Raw genomic sequence first — 11,551 nt, 5'->3', positions numbered from 1 at the left:
CAGAGGAAATTTAAAAATTCAATGACCATTTATTACTAAAAAAGTATTTTTTAAATCAGATGTGTGAAATTTGAAATTTGCTTATTTCTGGAAGTACCAAGTGTGTTAGTAAAAATAATGGCATGTGCGACATTTGAGGTCGTTTTGGTTATTCATAACTTTGACCCCTTATATGGGAGGTACCAGAAGAAATGCTCCGATCTTTATAACAGATCTTGTGTTGACAGAAATGTTGAGATGTACTAAGTCTGAAATTAATCGGATGTTAATTTCCCGTTTTATGCCCTTCATGGATATTCAAAATTTTTAACCTTTTTTGTTCTTACGATCCAAGGCACGTCGAAAATAATAGATTATTTATTATTTTTGTAAAAGACTGACTAGTGTTGCTATTCACACTCCAGATTATCATTTTCAGTTCCAATAAATAACTTTCCATTAATTTGGTTGTTTTACGATGATAATTTGCTGTGTGGCCATGTGCCCCAATAAGTTAAACGTCATTTACATTCTCAACGAGTTGCCACACAACAACAGCTAACTTAACGCGCCAAATCTATGAATAAGAAGAAGAATAATGAAATTGTTATCGCAATAAAATTCGTTCGTGTGAAGTTAAAGAAAAGTTTTATCGGAAATTAAATAATATTTAATAAAATAAAAAAATATATAGCAACGGGTGGCTATGATATTGTTATTGTGAATAATGTTTTATTGTCATTGTGTGTAAAATCATGGTATTCTTGTGTAATTTAATCAATGAAAGAAAATAAGTTTCGTTTAATGTGAAAAGAAGAAGAAGAAGAATAAAATTTTTGTGTGATACGTGAATAACGGTTGAAATGCTAATTGTTTGTTGTCCGATTTCTCAAAATGTTAAAAAAAATCCTTTACATCTCGATTCAATGCCTGTTACGAATGTGCTTTATCATATTTATTTCGGTCGGTCATCCAAGCAGTGGCGAAAGCTTGTCCTCGGCCGGCAATGAGTGTGAGTGAATGAAAATGAAGGAGAAATTGTCTCGGCAATTTTACCACAAATAGTTTAAAGGTATAGCGTTGTTAATCCCCCAGAAAAACAATATGCCTATATCTCAACCCTTACAAAATGTTTCGAAAAATACGATACAAATACTCCCTAAGAAGAAGATGGAAATCAAGTACTGAAGGTAAGTACGCATAATACTTCTATTAATAGCTATAAATGATTAATTTATTATTTTAACCTCTATTTCAGTTGCGATCTCCCCAGATAGCTAGCTGGGACACAGCTCTAGTTTAAAATCAATGAGAAAAGAAGAAAAACCAGTGGGCCGAGGGCATTATGGCTGCTTCACGTAAAGTTATTTTTCATTAAATTTAAGGAAAACATTCAATGAAGCTAAACCCATAATAGCGATTGATGGCTACGATTTTGTTGTTGTGAATAGCCTTTTGTGCAAAATAATTGTAGCATAATTTTATTAATCAAAGAAAATCCGTTTCGTTTAATGTGGAAAGAGTAAAAAGAATAAAATTCGGGTGTGATACGTCTCGGTTCAATGCGCGGTGAATATCATTATTGAAGATATGTACGTCGGTCGGTTTATAATCCAAGTAATAAAATGCTTGGGATGAGTTTAAGAGTTCATTTGGAATTGTCCCCATAATTTCGCCACAAATAGTTCAAAGATATGGGTCGTAAATACACCATAAAAATATTATTATACAATATTATGCACCAGTTTGGCGTTTTCAAAATGATTGGATATGGTCCGAAGAATACTCCCTGGGAAGATGATGGAAATCAAGTGTTAAAGGTAAGTAGACGATATTTTACATCTAACTAATATTATGAATAATTGATTTATTCTTCTTTTTTTCAGGTAAGATGTTTCTAGATAGAAAGTTGTGTCGCAACGTCAGCATCAAAATGATAAGGAAGGGAACAAACCTTGCACCATATAATGTAAAATACCAAATATGATTGGCAACAATGTTCGGCTTATAAATGAGGCTTCAAAGATTAATTTCGCAAAAAGTGAGTAGGTTTAATATTCATAGACCCATGCCAACGATTTGAGGAAAGTTTTAGTATAATTTATTAACTAAACTTGTTGCCCTCAAGCCTCCCTCAATTCGATAATACCAAGGTTTTAGCCTCAGATTTCAACAGATTTTGGTGCAAATGAAAATTTGATCAACGAAATTGTTTCAATTTATGTTTTCACACTTTGGCGCTTTAAAGGCCCTGGCCATAACCTTTGACCAATTTGTATACCCTTCACCATACATAGTATGGAGGGTATATTAAGTTCGTCATTCCGTTTGTAACTCATCGAAATAATAATTTTAGACCCAAAAAAGTATATATATTTTTGACCAGCGTAAAATTCTAAGACGATTTTGTCCTCCGGTTGTAATCACGCTACAGTCAAAATGAATTAAACGAATTAGCTTCCTAATATTTTGTCTGCAGACAGGTCAAGTTCGAAGGTGGCTATATCGGTGCATGATATCGTATATCCCCCATATAACGCCACCTTCCGATATTTGGATCATTTTTTCAATGGACTTGTCTGAAAATCCACCTTTCGATATTCGGTATTTTGATGATTTCAGCCAAATTTTTTAATGAATTTGTCTTAAAATCCACACAAGGCGTTCCATCTGAGTACTTTAACACCTAGAAGAAGAGAATTGTCTAAATAGGTCCACGTTTTAGTATATCGCCCATATAACGGTACAATCAGTTTTTCAATTAGTTTTTTTTTTGGTTTCGTCACGAGTAGAATTTTATGTGGCAGAAATATAAGTATATTTATAGGTATTAGTTAAACGATTTTGTGGGAATGTGGGACTTTACCATAATTTAAATTATCGGAAAAGCTTCGTATTTTCTTGTTAATTTTATATTTTCGCATTCATTGACTCTACAAGGTACCTCCCACATTTTGTAATGAAACAACATTTGCATTTATTTTTTTTTATTTTATAAGGCAAACGCTGTCCTTCTGGTTTTATTAGTTTACGTGTAATAAAATACAAGATATTTTTTTACATTTGTTTCTTTGTTTTTTTTTTCGGTTATCTTTTGTTTGTTGTTTTTGCTTACAATTCTAACAAATACAACTTGCAGTTTTTGTTTGTTGTTGATGTTGTTTCATTTGTATTGTTATTATTTGGTTTAAATAATTTCCTTTGCTATAATTTTTCTGTTGATTTCATTTAAACATAGCGTTTTTTTTTGGGTTTTTTTTGACAAATAAAAATGTTTATTTTGCTAAGCTAAATAATTTATTTGAAAATAATAGTGTAAGGAGTATACACAAAACTAGATACAAAGACTTATAGGAAAATAAGAGAAAATAATAAAATTTAGAAATAATTTTTCATTTCAAAATCATCTAGTTTGTGAAGGTAGAAAAAAAAAATAAATTAATGTAAATAACTTTAAACTAAGTTCCACTATATAGATGTTGTATATATAATTTTCCTATTTTTGGTGACCTTTTTGTTTTGATGTATATAAAAGAGGATAAATAAAATTGTTTTGTTAAAAGTATGGAAATTAGAATTTTGTTAAATAATAATTTCATATTTTTTAATATGTTATGTATTTTTTTTAGTTTTTTATATAGTTTAGCTTCGTTTGTTTTTATTTATTGTATTTATTTTTGTTTCATACAATTTATTGGTAATTGTGTTTCCTAATTTTTTGTTTTCTGTTTTTTTTTTTTTTTTTTTTTTTTTTTTGGTTTTTTGTTATAACATTTTTTAAGTTGCCGCTTTTTTCTACAATGTGTACTAAAAACAAATGTGTCATGCTTCTGGTTTAGGTTTTTCTTTTGCAGTTTATAACAATGAATAGTTGTTTTCGTTTGGTTTTTCTTTTCATTTCGCTATATTTATTTATATATGTAATGTAGTTTTATTAACAGTTGTTTTGTTTTTTGTATGTATTTCATTTTTGTTGTTATTGTTGGTTAATGAGTTTGATTTCTTTTGTTTATATTCTCTAAAAATGTTTAGTTCCTTTTGCTGTTGGTTTGTTGTATATATATTTTAATGAAAATATTTTGTTTATTTTCTTTGTTTTTTTTTTGTTATAGGAAATTTAATGTTTATTTTTGTATTTTTTCAGTTGTTTTTTTGTAAAATGTTTATAGGAGGGCTAGTTATTTTATTGGTTTTTACTTGTGTAGTTGTTGTTTTTAGTAACATGAGACAGAAATAGTTTTGCTTTTGAGTGTTGTATAGTATCTATGTAGGTAGAGAGTAGAGTGTTAGTGGTTTTTCGATACGGAATTTTTTTTAAAGGTTTTCAGTAAGATATATATTTGGGATTAATTGAATTGATTAATTGAATTAATAGAATAGTACGTGAAAATAATGGCAAGGGAGCAGCAAATTTCCAAATTTTAAAAAAAAAATTATTGAAATCAAAAATTTAAAATGTTTCTACTCCGCTTTCCAATGTGCCAAAGTTATACTAACTGAAAAAATAATCCCCTAAATTTAAATCTTATCGAAAGCCTTTTTTTGCTTTAATGTATCATTTTGTTGTAGTTGGAATACACAAATACAAATAAGGCGAAACGAATGTAAAAGGTGTGATTCCATCATTTACGTAGACTTTAATTGATAGTAAAAACGTCTCCTTAAAATGTCACACTTAATTGGAATTATGAAAGTCCTGCGACGGGTTTGGTACATTTTTAAATTGATTGTCAAATTTTAGGATTGATAATTTTTTGTTTAGTAGCTGGCTGCTTATTTGAAGGGAAGTTTATGTGGAATTTTTTTCATTTGAATGCGGAAACTGCACGATAATTTCTAGACGCTTTCTAAAATCACCTTTTTTTTAAGGAGGACTTCCATGTTTTAGATCAATCCTCATAATATGTTAAAGTATTTGTGAGACTTTGTAAATAATTTGGTTTTAGTTTGGTATATCGAGCATTTAATAGACAGACATCGTTCTTAAGGTAAAATAAGCCAAGCTTTGGCCTATCTCCCAAATATGAATTGAAATGGAAATCGAAAAAGAAAATACCAATAATAAATGATGGAATCAATAACCATGATATATAAGAACATAACATTCAAATCCTATACATAAATCTTAACATTTGAAGAGGATGTCCAACATTGAGGTATCTATGACAAGTTGTACAATATTGTTCCCAAAACACTTTTTCGATACTCACATCACAAATAGGCTGCATTATTAGTCAGGCAAGGCAAGTCTGTATAACATTCTGCAGATATTTCAGTCAGTTGCTTGGGCACACCAGTTTGGATCATCTAAGTTTAGAATTGTGAAGACGTATACCAATGAGCAGAATTACTGCACATAGTAAAGGAGAATATGACATTTTGTTTTTTCCAAACGTGAGAGTAATAATGTGCTTCTGAGGCAATCTTGCAAATCACCTAACTATCGTAAGAAAAATGCCCGAAGATACAAAAATGGGCAACAATGCCATTATGTCTATCAGGCTTAGTATAACACTAATTTAGTGAATATCATGCCTCATTTGTTTGCTGCTATGTTACGTCAGTACACAAACCAGTGTAATTTTGATGCAGTTCTGTTTACAATAATGGCGTCACCTCCATTTGTATTGGGCATGTTTAAAATGTCTACCGACGTTATATTTTTACTGCACCTTTTTTCAATATCTTGCCCATTTTATATTCTTACCTGCTCGCGCTTGTTCTTATTTTTTTTCTGGCTAAAACCTCAATTTTTGACATGACCGATTTCAAAATGTTCGTAGAATCCTAAAGAACATTATAAATTGTCATTTCTCGTAAACTATTTCAGGCATCGGTCTCAGAGCTTTCTGCCTGATAAATTGGATTGAGGTTTTCAAAAAATGTTGAATATATTACTGTGCTGTTTATATGTGGTGTGCGTTAGACTGTGTCGCTAGTTGCTATTTACCCTCATCTTTGGGCCAAATTTATTTTAAGGCTTTACCATTCGTATTAGCACTGTCTTTCACGATAGCTCTGTAGATTTACATCACATTTAAATCGAGTTCGAAGATAAGCAATGTCGGCTCACTTTTTTGGTACCTCCCCCACAAAGATTGTCAAAATTATTAAAATTTTTAATTTGTATGAAATGATTAATATTTCATTAATTTTCTCTAAAAAGATCAAAAAAACTATTTCTCAAACTTGTCATAATATTTATATCTAATATAAGAATTTTGAATAGTTTCCATAAAACGACATTTCCCATACTTTGGACATGTTGAAGCTCTAACCACATTTTTCAACGGAAAGCAGTATCTTAATTGTAATTCAACATTTTTTGCAATTGTCTTCCCAGAAACAAAAAAAAGTCCAAAGATATAATTCTGACTTTTCAAATTTAATGAAATTACTCTGTTTTGCAGGCTTAATGAAAATATGGACTGATGTTGACGGTTTTTGGAAGGTGTTCTCAAATTCACATCGTTAGGAAAATATTGGGGGAAAAACTTGAAATTCCCAAAAATTGACATATGAAAACCCTTTTTTTTGAAATTTAAATTTATTTCCTAAAAATAGTTATAATACAAGTCAAAAATACCAGTAAGGAAAAGCCAAAAGCTGGGCGGCACCGACTATTTGATACCCTACACCACTATGCATATTTAGTGAAGCTCCCATAACAAAAGAATTTACTTGAAGTATATCATACCTCCTATCAACCTTTGGCTTAAGAGCAGTTATATTTTGGTTTCAGAGGGAAAGAATATTTGGAAGGCATATCCAATTCTGAATCGATTTTCACTAAATTAGACGGAGAAATTTTAATCTTTTATACCAAATAACATTGCTATAGAGTGCATGATATCACTTCGGGAGGGATTATATTAAAAAAATATGTTTACGAGCTCTAAAAGATATCTGGTGCCAAAAAACATTGTTGGCAAATGCATACTACAAATGTGAGGGAATTAAAAACAAAATCGGATGAAACATATATGTATATGGGAGCCATAGCTATATCTGAGCCGTTTTTCTCCAAATTCGATGTACTTGCTTCTAGACTGAATTCGGTCGAATGTCGGATGGACAGATATTTGCACCATTTGGTGCACAATTAACCCGAAATCGATTGAAGATATTTAGGAGCCATATCTAAATCTGATCCGATTAACACCAATTTCAATAGGGTTCGTCCTTGGGCCAAACAAATATTGTTTGCAAAATTTCATCTCAAAAAAAAGTAACTAGGGGTCTATCTCGCTTCCTTCTCCATGTTACAAATAAATGCACAAAGACATATTTTCCATACCACTATGTATATGGACTTAACATTGTACTTGGAGCCACTAGCGCAATGAGGTTTAAGTTGAAGGAAAGCCTAAAATATTACCCTGCTAACAAACCATATTAAAATAATTTCAAGAATTAACAGTCTTTGGACCAGTAAAAAAATATTTTGAATCACTGTGCGGAGGAAAAACGGTATTTTTTTCAAGGTTGGAGTTATGCCGAGAATCAGATGGGAAAAGGGGAAAAAATCCCACAGCATTTTTACTTAAACCTCATTTACTCAAGAACGGACATGTCAACGTACTTTGTGACAACATTAAAACTGTCGCTTCAATGTGATTTTTTCAAAAAAACAGTCTATAATTTCACCTCTTTTTTATACCCTCCACCATGGGTAGGAGGGTATATTAACTTTGTCATTCCGTTTGTAACACCTCTAAATATTCGTCGTAGACCCCATAAAGTATATATATTCATAATCAGCATAAAATTCTAAGACGATTTAGCGATGTCCGTCTGTCTGTCTGTCCGTCTGTCTGTCTGTCCGTCTGTCTGTCTGTTGAAATCACGATAGAGCCCACATTATTTGACGTAGACCTTTGAAATTTGGCACAAGTGTGTGTATTGTCCCTAGGATGGTTGGTATTGAAAATGAGATATATCGGTCCACGTTCTGGTATAGTCCCCATATAACGGTACCTCCCAATATTCGGTATTTTGATGATTTATGCCACATTTTTTCACGGATTTATCTGAAAATTGGTATTTGTAGGTCATGACGGGTCCCTGAGCGTGTGGCAAAACATTGCATGTATAGGTTCACGTTTTGGTATAGCCCCCATATAACGGTACCTACCGATATTCGGTATTTTGATGATTTATGCCACATTTTTTCACGGATTTGTCTGAAAATTGGTATTTGTAGGTCACAACGGGTCCCTGAGCGTGTGGCAAAACATTGCATGTATAGGTCCACGTTCTGGTATAGTCCCCATATAACGGTACCTCCCGATATTCGGTATTTTGATGATTTATGCCACATTTTTTCACTGATTTGTGTAAAAGTTGGTATTTGTGGGTCATAATGGGTCCTAGTTCGTGTGGCGAAACATTGTAATTATAGGTGCACGTGTTGGTGTAGCCCCTATATAACGGTACCTCCCGATATTCGGCATTTTAATGTTTTTTGCCACATTTCTTCTAATGTTCTTTTACCCTAGGGTGGAGGGTATTAAAAGTTTGGCCCGGCCGAACTTAATGTTTTTTTACTTGTTATATTTGAAAAAAAAAGAAAATAATAAATCCTCAAATTTCTACTCAATTTTGGACATCCTTTTTCTATTTTTTAAAATTAAATTTATTTTTATATAATAGAAATTTTCGTTGTATCAGCTTTTTGTCATGTAGTATAAATGTTTTGCGATAGTCAGAGAAGTGAGTTTTGAAAAAAAAAAAATTATTGTAAATCGTGTTTAGATTTAATAAATCCAATTGTTTTCAACAGTCAATGACATTGTGTAGACGTCATATCTGAAATCAAGTGGATTTTATTTGAAGTTTATGAAATGGAATTAACGGTTGTATTTCACTAGATTTATTATAGGTATGTATAGAACGTTTTAGGGTTTGTATGAAAGATCAATGCCTGGCAACGGATTCCGCTTCATTGTTAGGCAGTACACTTTGTGTTTTTGTTATTCAATGGTTGAGGTCTAGTGAATGAGGAGAAATTGTCTTTCAGATAAAAAAATTAAGAAGAAAAAATTGAAAATGAAATACCCTAAGGAAATTAAGAAGGTCAAGCTAGAGGAAACACTTTTTAAGGTGGGATTTCTTTTTCTGAAAAAAGGGGGGGGGGGGGACTTGAAAGTTTTCTTTCCATTTTGATAGAATTTAGAAAAATATTTTCAATTTATATAAAATTTTGTTTCTATATATGTATATGTATTTAAAGAAGGATAGAAATAAATTTCAACTAACTTTTGCTAAAACGTTTGTTGTTGTATTTATTGTAAACATGCTAAAAATTTGCTAATTATTATAAATGTCATATTATTGGCCAACTATTTGTGTTATTGTATTTTTGGTTTTATTTTTATTATTTTTCGATTTAAATTTAAATTTCTACTAAATTTTTATAAATAAAATAAATTAATTTGTTATTTCTTGGTATGGAACTAAATGCTAATATATTTAACAACTACAATTTGGAAAAAAAGAGGAGAAGTTGGAAATATTTTGTTTTTCGCTTAATTGACAAAAGAAGAACCTAGGTTGTTGCAAACTCAATGAGAATTTTTTCTGAAATTAGAGAGGGAATAGAGGGGTGTATGCATGTTTCTGCAATTCATGTTGGGTCTCTTTTTTTTTGTTGCCTGTGTGAATGACTGACTGACTGATCGTTGAATTTTCAATGTTAATAACATTTCCTTTTTTACATGTAGGCATGTATGTGTGAGTGTGTGGTTAAGTGTTATTCACTTGGTTTGTTTTTAATTAATTTTCGTTTGTTTTTTGTTGTTGTTGTTATTTACTCATTTTTTTGGTTTTTCTTATACTTAAGTCATCACAGTTTGCGGAGCTGAAAAATATATATTTTTGGTTTTTGTTTATTTCTCTGGTTTTTTAATTTGTTTATTAAATTATTTGAGGACATTGTTGTTGTTGTAATTTTGTTAGGTTATTACTGTGACAGTTTATCGGCAAAATTTATATTTTTACCAATAAACTATTACAATAATCACAATAATTGCAATACATTCCAGGGGGGCTTTTTGAGGGGGATATAGGAGGGATTATTCTATCTTTTTAATATGACAGAATGGCATAATTTTTTGTTTTGTCTAAACATAATTTGTTGCTATTGTTGTGTTTGTTTTTTGTCTATTTTCTTTAATTGTTGTATTTTCTATTTCTATTATTAATTTTTTTTATCAGATTATCTTTTTTTGTTAATTTTGCAGGGACATAGGACCTTTATTTGGGTTACTTATTTTGATTGTGGATAGTTTAGTTTTTTTTTTGGTTTTTTTATATAAACATAAAATATATTTTTTTTATAATTTTTTTTTATTTTTTTTATAATGCAACCACTAGATTTTTAGTTTTTTTTTTTTTGGTGTTAAGTTACTCTATTTTTTTAATGCTTAAGAACTCATTTGTATTTTTTATGACCGCAGGGAAATTATAAGCAATTTATGTGGAGAGGAGAGAAATTCTTTAAAATAAGAAAGGGCCAAAATTTGTTTCGTCCCATTCGAACTCGAAAAAATGTGAAATTCTCAGATTCAAAAGAAAAAAGTCCAATTCGTACCAGAGAACTATTATTGCTGCAATTGTCAGTATAAAGCTAAGAGAAGTATTTGAGAGATCTCTCTATTTCTCAGCTCTCCCGTCAACCACATATCATTTTTATAGCCTAGTGCAAATTGAGATTTAAGATAAATGTTTCCAAAAAGAGTACAGCCTTGATAAAATTCTGCAATAAGCAAGTCCAGCATAATAGGTTAGTACCATAATTTTTAGAGTAAACAAGCAAAATAGTATCCGTCCGTTTTGCCGACAGATGTATACCGCCAGCCTTTAGTAATGATTGTTCAAACTGTTGACCCTTTTAGGGGGTAGGTTCCGAAGCAGTTGGCCAATATTAACCAATTCGTATCTCACCTAAGACTGATATAAATATTAAAACCTGCCAGATTTAAACTATATCCAATACTTCCTATAATTTATATGAGATATGTGCCTATTCTTTGAATGTGGATATAGCGGACTGAAGTATTCCATTTTCATACTTCATGTAATACAGATTAAAATATTGGTATGTGCAAAATTTGATGAAAATCGAACATTTTTATGCAATTTTATGCGAAATCATAAATTTCAATAAAATCCATACTCATCTGGTTAGGAGAAATATTTAGATATAGCAATTTGTAAAGGATCGCCAACTTATTTCGCAAGTTATGACACATCAAAGTATTGAAAATTGTGGGTTAGGTATCAAAAGGGATTCACAGATATATATCAGCCCAACAGATGCTGCGTTAACAAAAAATATTTGGATGTGTGAAATTTTGAAAGAATTGGATGCTAATCTCGCTTTCTTTGAGCGTTTTGTTTTTGAAAAATCTTTCTTGAACCCTTTACGGGAGAGGTAACAGAAGAAATATTCCGAACTCTTCCATATTTATAACAGATCTTGTGTTAATGAAAATATTGAAATTTACCAAGTCTGAATGGAATCGGATGTTAATTTCCCGTTTTATGAGTTTTTTACACTTTGTGGGGGAGG

This window comes from Musca domestica, unplaced genomic scaffold (assembly GCF_030504385.1).
Source record: "Musca domestica strain aabys unplaced genomic scaffold, Musca_domestica.polishedcontigs.V.1.1 8, whole genome shotgun sequence".
NCBI lineage: Eukaryota > Metazoa > Arthropoda > Insecta > Diptera > Muscidae > Musca > Musca domestica.
This window is presented reverse-complemented; position numbering follows the sequence as displayed.